The sequence below is a fragment of the Hibiscus syriacus genome, unplaced genomic scaffold (genome assembly GCF_006381635.1).
Source record: "Hibiscus syriacus cultivar Baekdansim isolate YM2019G1 unplaced genomic scaffold, ASM638163v2 tig00110388_pilon, whole genome shotgun sequence".
NCBI classification, from domain to species: domain Eukaryota; kingdom Viridiplantae; phylum Streptophyta; class Magnoliopsida; order Malvales; family Malvaceae; genus Hibiscus; species Hibiscus syriacus.
This window is the reverse complement of record NW_024062718.1, coordinates 2603499-2622374: the sequence shown is the minus strand read 5'-3', so window position 1 is coordinate 2622374 and position 18876 is coordinate 2603499. Positions and strand designations below refer to the sequence as shown.

Genomic DNA, 18876 nt, shown 5'->3' with positions numbered 1-18876 from the left:
AATTCTGAACTACAGCTTCAATTTTAAATCGTTTCAAGACGGACTCTACTTCGCGACGAGGAGTCATTCGCTACTCAATTTGACAGGGAGTTATTCCTAATTGCAATATAGGACTTAATTAGACTCAGGGACCCCTTCATACCGAACGAAAATTTGTGTCATTTTATCTTTGCCCTATGTTTCGTTCCACGAAAAAGGACAAATAGGGGCAGCTGTAGACACTAATTTTCGTCCAGATTTTTTTATTATTTTACTTATATATATATATATATATATATATTAGAGTTTGCAAATGATTTTTGAAATATATATATTACATAGTTTTAAACGATTTTTGAAAATGTATATATTATATAGTTTTTGAAAACATTTTGAAAATATATATAATATATAATTTTTGAAAACTTATATAATATATAGTTTTGAAATCATTTTGAATAAAAACTTATATAATATATAGTTTTTAAAAAAACATTTTTTAAACTTATATAATATATAGTTTTTAAAACATTTTGAAAACACATATATATATATATATATATATATATATATATATATATAAAAATATTTTTTAAAACATTTTGAAAACATATATATAATATATAATTTTTAAAAATATTTTTAAAAAGTATATAATATATAGTTTTTTGAAAAACATTTTTAAATATATATAATATATAGTTTGAAAATGTTTTTGAAATTTTGAAAATATTTTAGAATATATATATATATATATTTTTTATTTTTATTCGATTTTATTCTTTTGTTTTTTTCTTCTTTTCCAGGTCCAGCAAGGTCTAAGTCCAACAAGTCCAACCGGATAGCCTAACCCAACAGACCCGGTTCGACCCAAATGAATTAGGGTAACACACTTAGTCAGACGCCGCACAAGCAACGCTCGTGGCGGCCACACACCCAAATAGCCAACAGAGCCAAGCACGAAACGGTCGGTCGATATCTCGAGACTGACCCATCCCTGGATAATCAGTCTCACAACGGCCACGACTCCTCTTATTTCGGGCTCAAAATGGCCAAAATCGGTGCTAAAGCCCGATGAGGCCAAGCAATCGGGGGGAGAACATCGATCGACACAACGGGAACATCGAAACACAAAACCAACCAACAAAACACAAAACCACAACATCGAACAGTCAGAAAAACATCGACAATCGAACCCATCACAACACAAAAAACAGAACGAATACCAAAAAACAACCAACGCAAGGACTAAACGCGGTGTTGTCCCGGTTCGAAAGGGAAAATCCACCGGAAGTCAAAAAGTCACGAAAAAAGTAAGGACCCGAGGGTTTTTTTAGATCTACTTCGATAGGAGTGTTTTTTGGACGATCAGGCTTCAGATTCGTGTTTACGGGGTTAAGAGCGGCGATCGGCTTGGCTTTGAAACATTATCTATATTAGAACGAAACTATGTTTTAACCCCCACACCCTGTTTTCAAACCTTTAAGGGGATAATATCCCTTTTGGTCCCTCTAGGTTTGTAATCTGTTACTTCAGTTCAAATGAATGGAATATTATGTGTTTGAGCCTTTTATGTTTTTATTTTTATATTTTAGTCACCATGAATATGTTTTAATATTTGGGTTAAATATTTCATTGATTCCACAATCGTTTTATTTTATATACTCCTTTATTTTTTCATTTCATTTTGAATCCTATATTATCTTTGGGTTATTTGCACTTATAGTACATGAATTGTTTAATGTTTTCTTTGTTTTGATTGTTTAAAATGTTGTTTCATCCCTTTAACCTTCTGTTATTTTTTTTAATTTAGTATGTTTTTTTATTGTTTTAATTTCATTTTTACTATTATTTTATATCATTTTAATATTTTTTTGTTTTATTTATTATTTTTTAAAACCTTTTTTAGTTTTTCCCTTTTATTTGTTATTTCTTTATTATTTTTATTTTTTTAATTTAACTTTCTTTTTTGACTTTTTCAGTAATAATCTCAATCGTTCAAAGGTAAGTAATTCGAATTGAATTTTAAATTTCAATTTAAATTATAATTTTCACAATTAAGACAACTGACAAATTAATTGGTACCGAAAGGGCAGTACAAGGGTGCTAATCATTCCTTGACTATAACCGACTTCCGAACCTGACACATTTATGGTAAACAAGATCAGGTAGATGGTGTCCGATCAGCCTAATTTTTTTAAAAATGATCGTTGACGACTAAAATTTATTCACGTCGAAGCTCAATTCGGGCCCCAAAAAGACGGCCGCGACATATAGTACCTTTTCCAGCGCCATATACTATGATGTTTAATCAGAGAGGAATTAATACACTTAAGATGAATCAATATCGGACCAGACTCAATAAAATAATAATTCTTAGTTTTATTCGATAAAATTGAGATATAATTAAAAAATAATATAGAGATATTATTACAATAATCCTTAGATATATAAGTATAATTATATTAGTTTTTGGGTCGAGTAAGATTTTTCATCTTAAACTCGATCCGAACGTATTCTCTAAAAATTCGATACAACTTGACTTGAACTTGATTTTTTAATATAAAACATGACTGAATAGAATCAGATCAAAATACATCGAGTTTAAGTCTCCTGCTTATCCTTTAAGCGATGTTGAACTTTTAATTTTTAACTTTTGAAAAAAAACACTTTAACTCAAATTGTATTTTTTTATTTTTTTTGAATGTAAAAAAAGGTTAAAATTACAATTTAGCATTTAATACGCAAATAAGGAAGACCATAAGCATCTCTATGAAGGATACCATGAAACTCAGACATAGGAGAGTCATATGGATAGAGAACCGTTCTCGTTGGGAGAACATTTGGCCATGAAATCTGTCACTTCGTTTGTTTCTCTTTTGATTAGTTGAATGTCAACGAACCATGCCTTATTACAGAAATCGGCTGCTGCCCTTACTTAGAAAAGGGTTCTTCTCGAATGAGTGTCGGAGGAATTCAGTAAACATCGTTGCTGTCTGATTGCACCATCACTCACTCAAGTCATATTGCCACGCAAGTTCGAGGCCTTTACAGGCGTCCCACAATTCAACTTCTAACACGTCAGGAATCTAGGTAATTATTGAAAGCAAGAATGAGCTTACCATTGTATTGAAAATTTAAATTTAACTTTTAAAAATACTCAAATATAATAAAGTAATCTTAGAGTGGCTTTTAGTCTCGGACAAACATAGATCATTCTTTAATTTGCATCTAGACGATAAAAACATAGATAATTGCAGCAATATTATGATATATGGTTGGTCATAACTCATTAGCCATTTCATTATACTTTTTAACCAAAATGAACCGCTCAAAAACAGCGAAGTGAAAAGGAAAAATCCATTTAGTAATCATACGAATGGACCGCTCAAACCGTTTTATCAAATTGAGATAAATAATAAAAAACATACTAATAAGGAACTCGTGTGTTGGGAAATATATAATATCATTATTCTATATAACAAAAGGGTTGTCTTGTTTGGGTACTCAAAAACATTGAATATGTGTTATATTATGACAAGAAAATGGCAAGTGGCAGCCATGTGCTCCAACGCTATGAAACGAATATCACTATTCCTTTTAGTAATTTAATACTAATACATATTTAACAGTGTACATACTATATATACTCAAAGATATCTGATACTGATTAATTTTAATTTTTTTTAAATAATATAACACTGATTTCTTAAGATTCAATTACAATGCAATACAAATTCAATTTCACATAAACTAAATTTTATTTGGTTGATCTAATATAATGATAATATGAATTTACATATTTTTAAATTATCAGATTTTTAATTCAATTTTATTTATGTTGTCATTCAATCTGAAACATTGTTTATTAAATTCAATTTAACTAAAATAAATTATTTTTCGAAATTTTAAATCCTCAAATGATCACAATTTTTATTAATCCAAAATTTCACATTACACGACAAACATTACATGATGAAATGGCGCCGATCTATAGGAAGCCATGGTCACGCACCAACCCTCCTCTAACTATCATCTCCACCATTAATATCATAATCATTATTATTATGGTAATTAAATGCAAAAGCTCATCACACGCTAGAGATAGGCTTCCGAAGACGGCGACCATCGGGATATTCCGAGGGACAGTTGTTCCTGACGGCGGTGAGGTCGTAAGGTGGTGCATCGAGCGCTAACCACTGCTCCACCGTGAACTGCACCTTGCTACACGGTGTATGGACGCCGGTCATGGTGACTTCCACGTAGTTACAGTACCACCCGTGGTGTGGACCCGAACCGTCGGAGGTCAAGTTCATGGCACAAACAGGGCCATCCATGCAGCGTCCCCTACCCGAGAAAATGTCCAAATTACCCCTTTCAAAATAGTTGTAATCTGGCCCCATTAACCACCCCATGCTTCCAGATTGCGGATCTCCACCCAGTCGCTGTAGGCATCGTAGAGCCGTAGCCGATGATGGAGTCGGTTCCGGCTTTCCAGATTGATCCCGTCCTTGTGTAGATCGAGTAACGCAATCGTCATCGTCCTGCAAGTAAGAAAAAAAGATAGATCGAGAGGTTAGATGAGGGTATGGAGGAGATTATGGGAGTTATTGAGGGGCACTTACGGAAGTAACGACGGACAAAAAGGAGATGAGGAGGAGAAGGAGAGTACTAGCTGAGTTGGGGTTGCCATTGGGTTTTTCTTAACGTTTAGAAGCTCTCACTACAAAAATTACAGATAGGGGTGTCCTATAAATACATGGCAGAGCCACATGCATGACTGACACACTAAAAATCATGGAAAGTAATTCATTTATAAATTTTATTATTTTTTTGAAATCATAATATTACTTTTTAGATTATAACATTACATTTTTTATTAATTTAAGAGAGATTATACAAGTATAAACTAAAAGATGAAAATTATTGTTATTTTTTGGGATTTTGAGTTTGAACATCACAAACATAAAGATATAAACGTTTAATGTATATAATTGAAAATCTTTAAATAAATACTATTTATATTAATCTTATACTAATTAAAAAAGGATAAATCATATAAATTTATACTCTAACTTTAATATTAACTTATAAATTTAATAGTTTATTGGAATATAATTAATAATTTGTTATATATTATAAATAAATAAAGTATACTCGTGATTATTTAAATATTATTTATTGTTAATTTAGCTATCCATTTTTTAATTTTATGAAACAATTACCCTACCTATTTAGGTGTTCCAATCAATGAATAAGTTTTGGATTAATTAAGGGCGCGAACAGGCGTACGTCGGTACGTGGGGAAAGGTTTAGTGCGCTTACCATTTGGGCTAAATGTCAATTTTGTTATGGTTTACAATAAATGTTTTTGCTACGGTTTACGATAAATTTTATATATCTTGTAATATGATAAATTTTATATTAATGTCAGTTTCGATAAGTTATAGAAGTATGTACATTTTATAAAATGTATAATATTAAAATTAACCTCCAATGGTTAACCAAATAATTATTTTAATTTCTATTTTTTAAGTCTTTTAATTTTCAATGATTTATTTTAGGTTAAATGTTTTTTTTTATGAAAACTCATAGTTGATTAACGGTTAATGTTTATTGGCGACTAGACATATCCACATAGGATTGATTATTAACATGATAATATCACATGTAATTAATTGATGACATAATATAACATTGTACAAATAACTTTTTATCCATTAAATTAATTATATATAATAATACTTTTTGTTAAATTAATGCTAGCAATCAAAGATGACATATGCATTGATTGAAATTAAAATAGTGTTTTAGTAAATTGATTAATTTTTAACTCTAATAATGTATGGGCTAAACTTGTAAAATTATCATTAGTTAACTAATTTATTTTATCTAAAAAAGATTATTTGACTCAAAAAAAAAATATTGAAGCTAAAGTGTAAAGAAAAAATATGAACTAAATTAATTATTTGACAAAATGTTGAGAGTCAATTTTAATATTGTGCCTTTATAAATGTATTGATTGTGTTTGGTGTTTTGAGCTGATCACACACCAACTTAATTAGAAAAAAATGAAACTCTATTTTCAAGTAATGAATAAATATTATCATAAGAGGATTTCATATTTTAAGTAATAATACATGAAATTATGACACATCTAAACTTTACAAATGTGGTATAATCTAAGAACATAAAATAAATTTATTTAATATATATATATATTATATAATGAATCATATTTGAATTAGATGGACCAGATTTGCATTTTTTTAAAAGAAAACATTTTGGAAAGAAGATTTGAATTGAAATAAATCTCCTCATTAACGACGTTAACTAAAAAAATAGCGTTGTCCGAGTCAAATCGTAAACAGCCTTTAACCCCAAGGACAGGAACAAAGCCAATCATCGTCAACCAACAGCTTTACGTGGAAAACACCGAAATAACCGCTTGAATCCTATGCAAACCCTAAATCCTTTTCTTCAACGATTCAGTTTCATTGTCACCTTCGCACCTACAGGGCCGGGCTAGTACGTTGTTTTTTTGGGTGCAATTCTTAAAAAAAATAGATAAGCTTATAGATGTATCAATATTAATTATTGATATTTCTCATGTGACTTTAATAAGATTCGATTATATATTCTGTGCTTTTTGGCCTAAAAATTTTATCACTAATTCATACTTTATTTTCTTTTTCATTGTAACAATAATAATAAATTTAATTTTTTGGGACCCTTACAATTCTGAGACCATATTCTGTCGCGCACGTTAACGTCCAAGTTCGGCCTCTGGGCACCTAACTTTCATTTCTCCCCATTGGAGGAGCGGCTTGCGTACACCATGAAGGATCCTCAGTCGGATGACCATGGGCGTTTCACGGCAACCACCTCTCCCTCCTCCTCCGGGCCACCCCCAGGTCCTCCTTCGTTGGTCAGGTCCCTAAAGATCAAGTGTATCGCTTCCCGCCCCCGAGCACGCACAGATCGTAGAGGATTGCCGGAAAAAGGCGGCAGCGAGGAAGTCGAAGAGAAAAGTTCCGGTACATTTTCTTTTTGTTCGTCGTCTTGTTCGTGATTGCTTTATTAATCGGCGCGGCCATAGCAGTGGTTTTCCACAGTTTTAAGCCTAAAGCTCCCGCTTTCTCCGTATCAATGTCGTGGTCAAGCAACACAGGGCAGCCCCCCAACGGTCGATGTCAAACTGAAAATCAAGAACCCTAATCCGAAGATGGGGGTCAAATACGCATCCGAGGAAGACGATTCGAGGCTATCTTTCGGGAAAAGAACACTCGGTTGGGTCGATTTCCAGTGTTGGACATGCAAAAGGTAATACGACCCTCGAAATAAATGTAAATTTACAGGCGTTAAAGGTCAAACGTTGCCGCCGAGTGTTAAGAAGAGTATGAACGACACGAAAACCAAAAACCCAGTATCGTTAACGCTGGACGTCGAATCTCGGTTTGTGTTCAACGTTTGGATATTGAGGTTGTGGAGGAAGACATAGAGCTGAAGTGGAAGTTTAGGGTCGACACCATGGGTGTAGCATGGTATTAAATTGTAACTGTAACGCAGTGTAACAGTCGCATGATAACGATTTTAAAGGTAATTATTACGTAATGTTTGTGACATCCGCAACCGCATCAGATGCCACAATCGCTATTTTATACTATAGTGAGTGTAGGAACCAAAATTCTCAGCCAAGACTAATATCTATTGTCCTAAACGTCGATGTCATAGTGAGTGTAGGAACCAAAATTCTCAGCCAAGACTAATATCATATTGTCCTAAACGTCGATGTCAAAGGTGATTTGTACTTGAAGTTGTAATTGCATTTCTTTATTCCATTTATGATTGCCTTGTTTGCATTCGGAGAAAAAAAAATTCTTATGTAAACAAAGAAAAATGTGGCCAATATTGCTTTGTAGTAAAATCTTACAAAAGGAACGATAATGTGACGTTTGGTTCGCTGGAATGTTTATGGGAATTGAAATCCGTAAAGGAATTGAAATCTGTCAGGAATTGGAATCCAATTCCATATTCTGTTTGGTTCGAAGACATATAAGATGAATTTGATTTCAATAATGTAAAATGACAGAATTGCCCTTCTTATTTTTTTGCTTTATTTTAGTTTGTTTTACAACTTACATGTAGTAATATATTATAAAAAAAATAAAAAAATTAAAATTTTATTTTATTGATTAATTATTCATTTCAATAAATTATAAAAATCATGCTAATAAACATCATAAGTTAAAATCTTCGCAATCAAAATATGTTAATAAGTTACCAAAAGATAGAACATATTTCGATATTCTAATCGGAGTATGTTAATTAGTTACCAAAAAATATACCAAAAACTATTTTTATTCAATATATGAATTAGAAACCCGACCCGACCTCATACAAAATAATAAAAAAATATTTTTATTCAATAAAAACATTGACTTAATTGAAAAAATTATATATAGAGGGATATTATTGTAATTATTCCTAAATATATAAGGTAAAATTATATATATTTTTTGGGTCGGTCCGGTTTTTTTCACCATAAACCCGAACCCGACCCGACCCGAATATCACACTTAAAAAAATCCGACCCTACTCGACCCGAATATCACACTTAAAAAACCCGACCCGACCCGAACAAAATAAAGTTTCACCGACCCAACTCGAATATATGAATTAGAAATCCGACTAGGAATAATAAAAAAATATTTTTATTCAATAAAAACAATGACTTAATTGAAAAAAAATATATAGAGGGGTATTATTATAATTATTCCTAAATATATAAGGTAAAATTATATATATTTTCGGGTCGGGTATTTTTCACCCTAAACCTGAACTCGACCCGACCCGACCCGAATATCACACTTAAAAAAACCGACCGACACGACCAAATAAAGTTTCACCCGACCCAAATAATAAATTTTTTATTCAATATATGAATAAGTTACCAAAGATTGATGAGGGTAATATGGTCAAATTCAATTCCCCAACAAGAGAATTGAATTCCATCTATTCTTGGATGAAATTCACTTTACCTCATTTGATGAAAAGTTGAAGCCACGAGGGATTCTAATTCCCTTTGAAAACTTGGACCAAACATGGGAAAGTGGTGGAATTGGATTCCAATTCCCCCCAATTCCAAGATTTCATCCAACCAAACGACACCTAAGTGACTGAGATGATAAAAGTGTATTCTGTCGAAAAAAAAGAAATAGATTTAAAAAGATTGAGAAAACCAAAGAATTACATTTCTCCCAAAGCTAGAATTTTGATGACTATAGCGATTCAACTATGCAAAAAAAATATTTTTAGAAAGAAATTACGAGGAAAGTAACAACTAATCCAATTTTTCGAAGAAGAAGAACGAAGAAGTTAGGAAGGGCCCGATAGGCCACCCAAAAGTGGTTCTAGAAAACTGAAGACAGTGAGATCGGTGTTGGGGTGCTACTGCTAATATGACGAATGGTTGTAAAACCACTTGGGCATCCGGTGATAAAAGGAAATGCCGAAGAATTATGATGAAAGGTTATGAATAAAGTTTTATGTTTTATAGGTAGAAAATAAATAATACGAAATCAAGGTATGGTTCAATTTATTTTTCATAAATGAGGAAAACAATAATTCATATTCGATTACATCATAAAGAGTACAAATACGTAATATCTCATTTATCTCAAAATCTGATGTATACCAAAATATTATTTCAACATTTCTATAGAACTATGTTTAACATAAACTCCAAAAAATTATAAAGATCCAAAAAAAATTACTTACGTCTTTCCAAAATAATTCACTCCTATAATTCTAAAAGTTAACACAATTGCATATTTATATAATCAAAATATTTGGTCACCAAAAAAACATAATTTCATAAGATTTCTTCATAAAATAAATTTTTATTTATTAAATAATTAATTATCAAGTAATATTTAACTATTAATTATAATAAAATTTAATCTAACTACTAATTAAAATTTGAACTATATCTAACATAAAAGGGTGTAGGAGTTGGCAGCAGCGACGATAGCAACGGGGTAGATGGTGTTTAGATTGGTGGAGAGTGGAATAAAATTTGCATAGAAGAAGAAAAGAGAAAAAAAAAGAATGAGAGACATTAAGATTGACGAAAGTGTAAATATGCGTGATAATTTTTTTGTTATATTAATTAAAAATGAATTACGTCATTAATTTCATAATATTTAATAACATTAACTTGATTGACATAAAAATAAAAATTTAATTTTTTTAAGTAGTTGGTGTAATTATAAGATTAAATTTATTTAGAATTTTTTAAACTATCGACAACATAAACTATCTTTTAAAAAATTTACTTAAATCCAGATCATCTGAAAAGAAAAAACATTCTCTTTACCATTTAAATTGTTTAATGTATTCTCTTTCTTTTTTTAAATAATAATGGAGAAACAAATGATTGAAAGTAAACCAAATATTTGGAAGAGCAAGCCCAAGCATGAACGTTTTCAGGCCCAATTTTCGGACTACATTGCAATATAAAAAGAAAGCCATCTGTAATGATATGGGCCGATATCCACTCATAACCCATTTTTTATAGAAAAAATTGTTAATAGAGAAATTTAATGGATATTTTAATCTATGATTAAACTCAAGCCTATAATTATAATTGACGGAATTTTTTAAGTAAAATCAATACACCCTTACTTAGGCACTAAATAAAAGGAGATCTACAAATCCAAAAAAATAAAGGAGATCTGTGTGAAAGCATAAATAAAAATAGTCTATATTTTTTGAGCATATATATGTGGATAACTATTTAGCATATTAGCCATGTAAAATTTTAACTTAAAAAATGATGTTAACTATGGTGAATGTATTTTTTTTAAATAAATAACATGATATTATACATGTAAAATTAATTAAAAAATACTTCATGTAATATATTTAAACTAAAAAACTTGTAAGATATTTTTAAAAAGATCAACTGATCAATAAATTTGAAATGTGTAAAAGAAAATTAGGGCTATACTGTCATCATCTTCATCTTCTACTTCTGCATTTTTCGTGCTGAGTTTTCTATGCCATTTCGAGGAAGATCCTAGAACACAAACAAGCACAAAAGCTGAACAATAACTGTATGTAGGGCAGGGAGTGACTGTTTTCATTTGTTTATATAGGAAAAAAAGAAAAAAGAAAATTGGTTTAAAGTGCTTTGAAGCAGTGTTGGATTAAAGGTGGAAACCTTGAAAAAGAACACTTCACTGTTTTTTATACACAACAAATGGGTGTGGAACTTTACAACGGTCTTTTGCTTCCATGCGTTTGTCGTTGTTGGACGGGATACACACTCTATTTACTTTAAAATTTTGGTATCATAATTTTAAATTACAGTTTTAACATGTTATGAGAAAATTAAGTTTTAAATATTTATTATAATTTTTTTAAAGTGAAGTCAATTTTTTAAAAGTGATGTCATTTTCTCTTTTTAATATTATAAAAATAACTACTTAAATTAATAAACTAAACCACACATCAAGTTGGGGTTTAGTGTTTAATTATTACAAGTAGTTAAACTGTTTTTCCAATACTTTCTAAAAGCAACTTCTCTTTAAACTGGCAATTCCCCACAATCACCACACGAATAAAGAAATTCATATGATATATATTTACATGATTAACGTAAATCACGTTAGATAAGGTTGCACCGAAAATTATTTGCTTTATATTTTATGAAGTGTAAAGACTTTGGCATATGGTCTAAAGAAGGAAAACGTGGATCCATGAGATGAACCAAAAATTGCCTACTTTTTTATTTTAATTTTCTCTTATTTGTATAAGAATAAATGGAGAAACTCTACGTTCAAATCTTAACAAAAAATAATAAAAATAAACGTGAAATGAGTATTAAAAAATGAACTAGCTTTCATGCATGTTACTGCAGAGACAGTTACAGGTTGTAACTTAATATTTTTGTCCATAAAAAAAAAGTGGTTTGTATTGCGTGGAAAATGTGAAGTGGACCAATGAGGCATCAAAACATCGGCAACTATTCGTCTCTTATTGTATCACCAATCTCTTCATGGCTTCATTGAGATGCTGACACAGTTTGAAGAAAGTAGCCAATTCCCACATCGACACTACCCATTTATTCCCATAACATAAGCATATGGCCTACATGGATTCCCATGTGACCAAGAGTTGCCCACGTACCTCCAATTCAATTTGGAAAATACAAAGCTATTTCAATGATTTGGAAAATACAAAGCTATTTCATGATTTTGGTACATAAGTAGATGGACATTACATTTTCAAGACAAATGCTAAGACTCAAATCATGGTGGAATAACATGAGCATCTTTAATCACTCAATCAAAATAGAGACTTCTTAAGGATATTATTAACAAGAATCAAATAATTAATTTAGTGATGATATAAATAATTAAATTAATCAATCGATTTGATATATTAAATCAACTAAATGAAAAATAGATTAATTCATAAATTAATTAAATATTAATTTTATAAATAAATTATTAAACGTAGGGGTGGGTGGAAACCATATTATAAAAAAATGAACATTTCTCTATCATAAATAAAAAACTATCAAAAAAACTATATAAAAATAAAAAAAACAATCAAGAAGGCAAGAATTTTTAACAAAAGCCACAATTTATCCTATTTTCCCTCTTCTAAAATAGTCACTTTAACTATTTAAAATATATTTTCCCTCCTCCTATGTATATCATAACTATATTTAAAGTATATATATATATACATATTATGAAAATGTATGTACATTGTTAATGTATAGTATAATATAAACCACTGCCATGGCTCGACCCTCAAGGTGTATTTTAATATATTGCCAAGTATTCGACACGTATTGGCATAGGACCATTTCCTCTCTCAATCGATCTAACATGAACTCTGACAACTCAATGCCCCAAAGTTCCACTCCCTTTGGTACCTTATGAACTCTGTTTTGAAAATCGGATTGGATCGGTCGGTTCAACCGGGAATCGTTGTTTAGTTCGATTCAATCTAAATCGGTTGAACCGTTATTAATGAACTGGTCAGAACCGCTGAACCGTTCAAACCGGACCGGCTGAAAACTGAAAAAACTGGGAAAATCGGGATTTTTTTGTTTTTTTTTTAAAAAAAAATTAAACCAAACAACGTCGTTTGTTAAACGAGCCAAGTCGAACTCGAGTATTGCTGAGCTCGACTCGAACTTGAAAACTTTAAAAGTAAGCTCAACTCAACTCAAACTCACAAGCTAAAAATTATCAAGTTCAACTCAAATTCGAAATATAATATTGAAACTTGAACTCAAAAAGGTTTGAACTCGAATAAAAATTAGAAGCTCGATTGAAGCCTAAAATTCGAGCTTGATTGAAGTGAAAGAATAGTTCACTCAATGCTCACCAAAAGGCTATATGATTTTGAATGCCAAATTACCTCTATTTATAGAAGTTAGTTGTGATGCGCTTCTATGTTTTTAGCAATGTGAGATTGTTTTGTTCTCATATTTTTACTCTTTAGACTTTCGGGATGCTCTTCTATGTTTCTTAGCCATGTGGGATTATTTTTAAAAAAAAATTAAACCAAACAAAATCATTTTGTTATGATATTTTAACCCCAAATTTATTTTTTAATTATAGTTATATAATTATATTTATTATTTAATATGTTTTACCTTAAATATTATGTTGTAGTTAATTTGAATCATTTTGTTTCACTTGATTTTATGTTTTTAACTTATAGATGTTATGACTTGCTTTGAATATGACTTGTGATATAAAAAAATTATTTTTATAAATATTTTTGGTATTTTATTTTTTTTTAAAATAATTATGACGTCGTCCGGTTCTTCCGACCGGTCGAACTGGTTCGACGGTTGAACCAGTGAACTGGTAGCATGACCGGTTCGCTAACCGGTCCGGTTCTGAAAACCATTATGAATATAGGCTATATTTCAATAACAAATACTAAAAGTAATTATACATGTATCGCCATTATGACGAGTATGGCCTTGTTATTTTAATGCTCATAGGGAAAGTAGTACTATCTATTATGAGTACTATGGCCTATGCATGCATTCGGGATCATTTTAAATCCACCCCCAAAGTTTTACCTCTTTTAAGACTTCCTTTTTCTTTTTCCCTCAGCAACGTATGATTTTAATTAAAAATAATAATTGAACAAAATTATTTCATGTCTCGTTAAAAATATTCTGCCAATTAAAATAAGAAAAAGAATACATAATGGTGATCAATGTTACAGAATAAACATCTACACAGACATATACTAACAGCACCCTCAAATACAAAAGCAAAACCTAAAGTATGCACAAAGACGCATAACCAAATACAAAAGTAACGACAAAATCATGATCAAAAATCAATGGTTCATAGATAGATTGGTGTGAGATGTTATTATTATTATTATTATTATATTATTATTATTATTATTATTATTATTATTATTATTATTATTTATTATTTTATCCTTCAACTCATATTATATTTGAACTATAAAATTTAATTGTTTATAATATGTGATAGCATTGATTCAAATTTTAGTTAGAAATTAATTTAAATTTTTGTGTGCTTCTACAGCTGGTTGGAAATTACTTAATTATTAGTTTATTTAGTTAAGAATTGTTATGAAATAATAATTCTGGTGACCAAATATTTGACTCTATAAATAGAATATGTTGTAGTCTTTAGACTTATAAGAGAGAACTATTTGAAAATATAGAATCCTTTATAATCTTAAAACTTTTAAGATTACCTTATATAGATGAGTTTTAGGATAGATAAGATACCATGTATGTTTATAATATATTCTTCTTCTTCTCAATTATAAAAGTAGATAAGACTAAACCATGTTAAATCTTTGTCTCTTATATATGCTCTATTTATGTTGATAGATCTTTAATATCTCTACTCTTACAAATTCCAAACGCGTGATGTAACAATAATTTGCATCTGTTAAAGACATGAGTTGCCCTAAAAAATGGTAAGCAACCAAGAAAAAGAAGACGAAAAGTGTCTCGTTGTTCCCGCCATTGTCAATAATTTAGGCTTTACCAAGACATATTTTAATTCAGTTAACATACCAATCATGGGGATTGGATCAATCTGGTGGATTCCATCTTTCCACGTACATAAAGAAGTGAGTTTGCCCCAAAAACCCAAGCAACCATGTTCATGTCCATTGTTCACGAAATCCATGTTCCCCCCCCCTCTCTCACATCAAACATGTCTTTTAAGTGGATTCCAACTCCTTATTCAACACAAATGATTCCCATCCTTAGAAGTGGCTTTCCCTTTCAAAAACCTAACCCTAAATATTATTATTTCTCCTTTCTAAACAAAGGGAGCCCTAAATAACAACAAATTGTGGGGCTCCAACAAATCTATGTACTCAATGGAGTCACCCATGTTGTTTAAATGGCTGTTCTTCCCCCACACAGGGATCAATTATGTATTTCATCATCCTTTTAAATTTATCTTTCGAATTTAGATTGAAATAACTTGTAGTATGTATTTAATATCAATTTTACAATGCCAACTCAAGTCCTAAAAGAGTATGAGATTCAAGAATTTGAGTTTGTATGCCCAAGTTTGAATCTACCACGTCACTCTTGGTAACAATCTGTAAATTCCTATATAAATCTCAATTGGGTGTTAGGTATGCCCTGTCCTTGGATTGAGGGAATCACCTCTAACCTAAACTTTTTACTTACTAAGAAAAAGAGTATCCCATATATAAAATAAATTGATCTTTTATCTATCTCTTGTGAAAAAGGGTGTATGTAGGTCTATGGTATGTGAAAATAGTGGCAGCTAATAATAACAACAATGTGGGATGCAATTAATCCTCTCACATGTATAGTGTCATCATAAATGACAATAGTTTACCCTTCCTTTTTATATATATATATATATATATATATTTAAAATTTGTCGATAATTTAATTATATTTAGAACATATACTCATATTTGACATTCAATTCGAATGTAATCTTATTTTTATTCCGTGTGTATACAACAATTATTGATCTAACAAATTAAGTTTCACATGCATGCAATATCTTTTTAGCATTGACCAAAGCTATTTATTTCTTCATATGATTTCATTGTTCCATACATTTATTACTCTCTTTAAATCCCATGGTGGAAAGGAAAGGAATCAAAGAGAACCATAAAGAATCTCACATGCATCTCAATTATTACTTATTTGATTTAAATAAAAGAACAACAAAAGTGTTCCGGTAAGAAGCAGGCAGATGTCAGAAAAAAATGGTGATAATTGATCCTGAAAATGGGAACTGCGAACTGCCAAACCCTCCATGACCCAATCATTTATGATTGTTGTCATCTCACCTCCGATATTTGTTGATTCATCACTAAGCTACAACGTAAAAAAAATGAAAAATGCTCCTCTTCAAATATGTTTTAACACTATCAAAGTTCAAATTTCATTATATTTGTCCTGCATTTTACTCTTGCTTAGTAATTATTACCCTTTCAAATATATCAAAAATTTAAAATCATTAGAGTTTTGACTAGAATTTCATTTGATCTGATCCCTATAATACAAATCTTGTTATACATTTAGCTCATACATAAATTTACTTTTTAAATTAATTAATTTTATTGAAAATAAAAATTCGTATTAAAAAATATTCTTTATAATCTAAGATTTCTTTCTCATCAAGTAATTATCTATATAAATAGATAACATGGATTAAAGTTATTGATTATGTTTGACATGTCAAAAAAACACTTGTGTTTGCAAGGCTCTTGTAATTTTGACTTTATTGAGTATTTCTCTCCTTTGCCCATAAGCTTTTCTTTTAGAGTTTTTCATATAAATTCGTCTCATTTTTATTGTTCAATCGTTTGTTTATTATTATCATTTGCATAACTCATATCAAACTGGTATCAAAGAGTTCAGTTACTTGATTCAATCATATAATAGTGTACTGTAAATATAATATTTCATTGTAAGATCGCAACACCGGATTTTTATTGTGACAAGTAAAAAAGCAGACAATTCTTGTACACATGAATTTGAACGATGCCCTATTAGGTTTTGGTCAGATTCCTTCGTCTTGGACATGAGGAGAGACAACATAAGGATTAAAGAAAAACACTATCTCAAATTCATATGCATCTATCAAATCAAATAGTACAAGATTTATTGAAGGAAAAGATTATTGATGCGTTATGGTTTAGGTTGGAGTAACTGTGCATAGTAAAAATCCTAATCATAAAGTTGCATATGAAGCAACAACTCTATTCTCATCGGTTGGCAGAAGGTTTATCTTTGGTAGATCACTTAGTCTCTTCATGAAAATTGTCTTAAGTTTAGAGATTAGTAGGTTAAGTATGTCAAAAAAATTAAAAGTTAATTCTATTTTATTTGTTATTCTTTTCTTATTCAACTTTTTAGGATGTTATAACATCTTCGAATTTTGAATTGAGATATTTTTAGTTTAGAGATAAAAAAACATTTAAATAATTAATTTATTAATTTTAAAGGTAAAAACCCTTACCCAATAATTTTTGTTCATTAAATTAAGCAGGTGCCCATTTTCAAAAATTATAGATAATCGAAAGTGTAAGATAGCTAGTAGACGATCAATTGATAAGTATTGCATGGAATTTGAACCATGACTAGATTAGTGGAAATGGATGGAACATTTATATATTATTATATTAAGATATACGGTATGTTTATATTATATGTATTATAAAAGTCTTATATTTCGCGTGAGTTAATAGTTTTCGGCGATGAGATTGTCATTACCTCTTTCATGTCAGATGCAGACATTATTATGATTTGGAGATGACAAAAGAGTTACACATAAAACATCAATTAATTTAATATATCATTCAAAGCATTCTGGGCAAAACAACTCGACTGCATCTCCAAAACATCTCCAAATTTTATGGTATAGTTATTTGTTAATAACATTAAGGTGGAGATTGTTAGAGGATGCGACAAGAATTCTATTTGATCCGATTCTGTCATAAGAATATTATCACACATCCAGTCCATACATGATTACTTTTGATTGAATTTGGGAATTTGTATTGAGGAAAACTCTCTGTAATCTAGAATTTATTTTTCATCAAGTAATTAATTTTATAAATAAATAATATATTAGAGTTATTGGTTAAGCATGAGAAATAAAAATACATACAGCCGTAAGTATTTTGTAATCTTAATATTATAATGAACTTTTCTCATGTGCTTGTAGTTTCTTCCTTTTAATTTTTTTAACGTAAATTTATGTTTCATTTTTATTGAATTAATATTATTTGTTATTATCCTTCATGTAACTTATAACAAAAACTTATATACTGGGGTGTAAAATAAGTATATGTACCAAAAACTCCAAATTGGTTAAATGGGATGCCTTTGAATCTGTGCTGGATTGCTTGCAGTTTCATAGGCTTTCTGTTTGATTAACAAATAATTATACCATAAACAAAAACGTAGGCTTAAAAATGCCAATTATCTAGGACTTTAACTTTCCAAAACACTTGTCAAATACAAAATAGTTGTGCGATAATGTAAGATCAATAATGGAGGAATAAACGTAGCTAAATTATAAGCTATATATATATATATATATATATATATATATGCTGTCAGAAGTTGATTCCCTTATCTCCTGTTCCTCATAAATGACACAAAACTGAGAAAAAATTTCTATTGAAAACACTTCTTTTTCCCTCTTTTATTAAACAGAGAACTTGTTGATTTACAAGTGTTGTGGAAGACGGCTATCGGATAGAGCAAAATCGCAATTGATAATTTGAGAAAATAAAAATGAAGATAAAAGAGACACAAAATTTACGTGGAAAACCCCTAAATAATATAGGGTAAAAACCACA

The 18876-nt window shown here is 30.0% G+C and overlaps 2 pseudogenes; one reads left to right on the top strand and one right to left on the bottom strand.

Moving 5' to 3' along the window:
* Positions 1-3925: 3925 nt before the first annotated feature.
* Positions 3926-4672, bottom strand: LOC120122970 (annotated as a pseudogene).
* A 2145-nt stretch (positions 4673-6817) lies between these two features.
* On the top strand, positions 6818-7530 carry LOC120123106 (annotated as a pseudogene).
* The last annotated feature ends 11346 nt before the right edge of the window (positions 7531-18876 follow it).